Here is a 6,000-nt window from a genome sequence, read left to right as displayed (position 1 = left end):
GGGCATGTGCGGGAATCTGTCAGAGATGGAGCTAGTACCCTGACAGTGCCCCCCCCCCCAAGGGGCGGACTCCGGACGCCCAAACTGGTCATTAACTCCGGGTGTTCCAGGTGAAAGGCCCGAATCAGGCGAGGGGCATGGAGATTCCGGGAAGGCTCCCAAGAGTTATCTTCAGGGGGATATCCCTTCCACTTTATAAGGTATTGCAACTGCCTTCCTCTTTTCCTGCAGCTCAAGATAGCCTCCACCTCAAATTCTTTTTCACCCTCAATCTCCACTGGTGGAGGTGGCAGTTCTTCTCTACCGTTGAAGGGGTCAGACACAACGGGCTTAAGCAGAGAGGCGTGAAACACAGGGTGGATCTTGTAGGACCTGGGTAAAGCCAACTCAAAAGCTACTGGGTTGATTTCTCGCCTGATCTCAAATGGCCCGATGAACCTTGGACCCAGCTTCCGAGAGGGAATAGGTAACTTGAGGTTGATGGCGGATAGCCAGACCTTCTCACCCACTTTGAAGACAGGGCAATCCTTCCTCCCCTTGTCATGGAACCTCTTATAGTCCTGCTGAGCTTGCTGCATGCTTTCCTGTAACTTCTGAAAGTTTTGCTGGATGCAGGTCACACGTTCCTGGACCGCTGGCACAGATGTTTCCGGGATGGAGTCCGGCAAAAAGGAAGGATGGAAACCGAAGTTAGCCCAGAACGGGGTTTGGTTTGTGGAAGAATGTATGGAATTATTGTAAGCGAACTCGGCTGTAGATAACAAGGAGGACCAATCGTCTTGGGAGACTGAGCAAAAGCATCGTAGATACTGTTCTAGCGTTTGATTAGTGCGCTCTGTCTGGCCATTACTTTGAGGGTGATAGGCCGAGGACAGACAGATCTTCACTTCCAAAGCTCTGCAAAGTTCCTTCCAAAATTTGGATGTGAATTGAGTACCTCTGTCAGATACTATGCTTTTGGGCACTCCATGGAGCTTGATAATCTCTTTAAAAAAGATTTTGGCTGTGTCTGCCGCGGAGGGCGTACCCACCATGGGCAAAAAATGCGCCATCTTGGACAGACGGTCCACCACGACTAGGATCGTGGTAAACCCGGCTGAAGGAGGCAAATCGACAATAAAGTCCATGGAGATGTCAATCCAGGGCCGTTCTGGGATAGGAAGGGGTTTCAGCAGCCCCCAGGTCTTCGTGTTTGGCCCCTTACTCCGCTGGCAGCGAATGCAGGAAGAGACATAATCCTTGCAGTCGGACCTCCATTTAGGCCACCAGAAGGAGCGAGAGATCAGTTCGGAAGTTTTACGGGTACCAAAATGGCCAGCCAATTTACGATCATGGAAGGTGCTGAGGATTAACTGTCTTGCCTCTGTTGGAACAAAAATCTTCCCACGAGACCACAGCAGGTCGTCCTTTTTCTCCAAGGAGGAAACCTCATGATCAGGGCACCGTTGGCATGCGGTCTTTAGAGCAGTCAACAAATCTGTTTGAGGGAGAAGCAAAAAATTTTGAGGTGACAGGATCGTGCTGGGCTCGGAAGTATCGGGCGTCTCTGGAAACATCCTGGAGAGGGCATCAGCTTTTCTATTTTTTGCGCCAGGACGATAGGTAATATGGAAATTGAAGCGAGCAAAAAAAAGAGCCCAACGGGCTTGTCTGGGCCTAAGGCGTTTTGCAGACCGTAAGTATTCCAGGTTCCTGTGGTCAGTGAAAATGATAATGGGATGCGCTGCCCCCTCCAGCAGGTACCTCCACTCCTCCAGTGCAAATTTTATGGCCAGTAGTTCTCTATCGCCTACGTCGTAATTGCGCTCAGGAGGACTTAGTTTCCGAGAGGCGTAGGCTACTGGGTGAAGAAGCGACTTCGGTCCCTGTCTCTGGGAAAGAATAGCGCCTGTAGCAGATTCCGAGGCGTCCACTTCTAGAACAAAAGGTAACGTAGAATCCGGATGACAAAGTACAGGTGCCGAGGTAAAGGCCGTTTTGAGTTTGATAAAGGCCTCCTGAGCCTCTTGTGGCCACTGGAAGCGGTGCCCCTGGCGGGTCAACTTGGTGATGGGAGAAACAATTGATGAAAAACCGATGATGAATCGTCTATAAAAATTGGCGAAGCCAATGAAGCGCTGAACGCCCTTTTTGTCTGTTGGAGGTGCCCACTCCTGAATAGCACTGATTTTCTGGGGATCCATGGCTACCCCATGCACAGAAATGATAAATCCTAAAAATTGCACTGATGTCTTTTCGAACTCGCATTTTTCTGATTTGAGATAAAGACGGTGTTGTCTCAAGATGGTGAGAACCTGCCTGACATGTTGCCGATGTAATTCTTTTGTGGCTGAAAAGATGAGAATATCGTCCAAGTAGACTACGAGGAAGTCATCTAAAAATTGTCGAAAAATGTCATTGACTAGATGCTGGAAGGTGGCGGGCGCATTACAGAGCCCAAAGGGCATGACCAGATACTCGAAGTGCCCGAATCTGGACCTGAACGCTGTCTTCCACTCATCTCCTGCCCTTATTCGGACCAAATTGTAGGCGCCCCGAAGGTCCAATTTAGAAAAAACCCGAGCTGATCGGAACCTTTGAAAGAGCTCGGGGATTAGAGGCAGCGGGTACCGGTTCTTGATGGTAATTTTGTTTAACTCCCTATAATCAATGCAGGGTCTAAGCGATCCATCTTTTTTCTCGACAAAGAAGATCCCCGCCCCCGCTGGCGAGGAGGAGGGACGGATGAACTTCTTACTTAAATTTTCTTCAATATAGACCTTGAGGGTCTTCAACTCAGTCTCTGACAAGGGGAATATGCGCCCAAAGGGAATTTCAGATCCGGGCAAGAGGTCAATGGGGCAGTCATATGACCGATGTGGTGGGAGACAATCGGCTTGTTTTTTGTCAAAGACATCCTTGAAGTCTAGGTAGGCTGGAGGAACATGCTGTAGGTCTTCAGGTGGAGTAGCTAGCGTGGAGCAGGCGACTGGAGCAGGTGCGAGACAGTGCTGGGAACAGTAGGTGGAAGGGAAGCTGACTTCTTTCTTGAGCCAATCAATGCAGGGCAGATGAACTTGTAGCCAAGGGAGACCCAGAATGATAGGGAACATGGGGGACGGGATCAAGTCCAAACAGAGGAACTCCCGGTGCCCAGAATCTGAGATGGCACAAAGAGGAAGGGTTTCCTGGGTAATCAATCCGGAACGGGGAAGAGAGCCATCAGCCAGATGAACTTGCAGCTGAAAATCCTTGGTACGGCAGGGGATACGCAGCTTTTGGGCCAAGGATGAGTCCAAGAAGCAGCTGCAGGCCCCGGAATCAATTATCGCCGGCAGACGTGTTGCCCCTTCCGGGAGCTGTAGGGAAAGAAAGAGGATAACATAAGTCTGAGGCAAACTGGTAACAGGGAAATTGATAGCAGATGGAGGTTTCGACTTACAAGGCCTTACTGGGCAAGTGCGCAAAAAGTGTCCGGCGGCTCCACAGTACAGACAGAGGTTAGATTGACGCCTCCGGAGTCTTTCTTCTGGAGTCAGAGGGGCCCGTACTATACCAAGCTGCATTGGCTCTGGGTCGGGTAATGAGGTGTTTGGTGGAGCTGGGTGAGGCGGAGGTACTGGAGCATATCTTGGTGGAACCCAGTTAGGCCGGTTGGACTGGAACCTCTCCGAACGACGTTCTCGAAGGCGCCTATCCAGCTGAGTGGCGGTTTGGATTAAATCCTCCAGAGAGGCATGGGGTGCCGACCTTGCAAGCTCATCCTTTAGGTTCTCAGAGAGGCCCTGGCGGTATTGGTACCTGAGGGCCAACTCATTCCAGCCTGTGTCAGCAGACCACTTTCTAAATTTGGCGGTGTAGGCTTCCACCGGCCGTCTCCCTTGATTTAAGCTGTGCAGAGTACCCTCTGCGGTGGCTGCACGTAGGGGGTCGTCGTATAATTTCCCCATGTGGGTGAAGAAGGTGTCCATAGAGTCAAGTATTGGACTGCGTTGTTCCATTAAGGAGTGTGCCCATGCTTGAGGCTCCTCAGAAAGGAGAGAGATTACGAATCCAACCTTAACAGCTTCGGTCGCAAAAGTTCTAGGTTGCAAGGCCAGGTAAAGGGAACAGGCATTCTTGAAAGCCCGATATTTCCGGCGGTCGCCTGAGAATCGCTCGGGCATGGAGACCCGGGGTTCGGGATTACTCCCCATCATGGCAGGGCTTGCAGGAGCTTGGGCAGCAGAAGGTCCGGGTGAAGAGGCTAGGGCCGCAGTGGATGGACCTGGGGAACCGGCCAGTTGTTGGAGGCGGCCATCAATCTGGAGGTAGCCTTCCTGAAGCTTCTGGACTGCCTCTGTTAAGGCGGAGACCTGTTGGCACAGCGTCTCAAAGGGTGAGCGCGCCCTGTCGGTCTCAGACATCTGGCTGGTTTGTACTGTCAGGACCTGTACTCACCGAGACCGAGATGCTGAGGGCGGCTCACCTTTGCGACCCTGTGCAGACCACTCCCTGGAGTTGGGACAGAGGAGGGACGGCACAAGGAGGCACCGGCGCCGGGAGCTGGCAGGAAGACTTGGTGCAGCTGACAGAAGCAGGGCAGGTGCAGAAGACTGGAGACAAGCGTTGGTCAGGCAGGAACTGGTAGGTGAGTCTGGTAGGGTCCACAGGAGATGAGGGCAAATCCGAGTCACAAGCCGAGGGTCAAGGGCAGGAGAGTTCAGAGGGAGTCCATGAGAGCAAGCCAAGGTCAAGGGGCAGGAGACAACAGCAATCCAGGTAACGTTAGCCAAAGGGTCAGAGGTTCCAGGTGAGAGGAGAGTCGTCAGGAATTCCGGGTCAAAACAGGCAGGTACGGCAACAGGTAAACACATAGGAGCTGAAGACAAACCAGCAACCTGTTCAGGGAAGGCTGCTGGTTTAAATAGGAATGTCTGGCCTCTGATTGGCCCCAGGGTTGCCGCATACGTGCACGTGCGCGCTTCCACGCACACGGCGCGCTGCCGTACCGCGCATGCGTGCGCGCAAACCACGCACAGGCATGCGCCGAAATGTCATTCTACTGGGCATGTGCGGGAATCTGTCAGAGATGGAGCTAGTACCCTGACACACATTGTGAATTGTCACTTGCCACGTCACCTACCACACATTGTGGATTGTCACTTGCCACGTCGTCTGCCACATTTTGAGGGCATCAGTGTGTGGCCCATTCATTTCTACTTGGTAAGCAGAACAGCTGAGCAGAGATGCATTCCTATGAGCTGGAGATACAGGGAAACGAGGCAAGTTTGAAGTTACCTAGCTACTACTGATCCTTCAAAAAGTAATTTCTGGTTGTTATTCGTTACTGTACAGTGCACATAATAAGTGCTTTGTTTTGCCTAATTGCTTCTCTTTTATTCAGCTAGAAATGAAAGAAGCCTAATAAAAAATATATACCTTGCAGCATTGGAAATTACCATTCAATTAACAGGTGCACATTTGCTGGTACTGACAGAATAATATTAAACAGAAATAAACAATTCTTTGTTGTAAACTTCTAAGATTTAGCAGATCTCAGCCAAAACCATTAGTCAACATTGTCATTTATGATAATTTATTGTCCTCATACATAGTTGCAATGTGTCTTCTGTTTGTGATTTCATTTGCAAAAAGATTAGTTACTTTTTTCTTCTCGTCCATCACATTCTTTTTCTTCCCTGTTAAAGGCCTACATTTTGTAGACTTGTGTCTTACTGAAAAATCTAAGTTAAAGGACCACTGGAAGATTGCCCAAGGGAAGCTAATACTTGGCAAGAGCATCAACAGCTTATCAAAACCGTCTGTGTGTTCTGCATATTCACAGATTATATTTATGTGAAAGAAGTAAAAAGAAAACTATCAGACTTGAATTAAATTGTCTCAGCATTGTAATTGGTCTTCTTTGATTTTCAAATTGCTTGCATTCAAGACTTAGTTTGATTAATTTATCCGTCCCATAGTATTAGAACTTTTTTTTGCAATGTTTTGCATCATTGTGCTTGCTGGTTTGGTTTCCAA

This window comes from Rana temporaria, chromosome 2 (assembly GCF_905171775.1).
Source record: "Rana temporaria chromosome 2, aRanTem1.1, whole genome shotgun sequence".
In the NCBI taxonomy this organism is placed as follows: domain Eukaryota; kingdom Metazoa; phylum Chordata; class Amphibia; order Anura; family Ranidae; genus Rana; species Rana temporaria.
Note: the sequence above shows the minus strand (reverse complement) of the source record.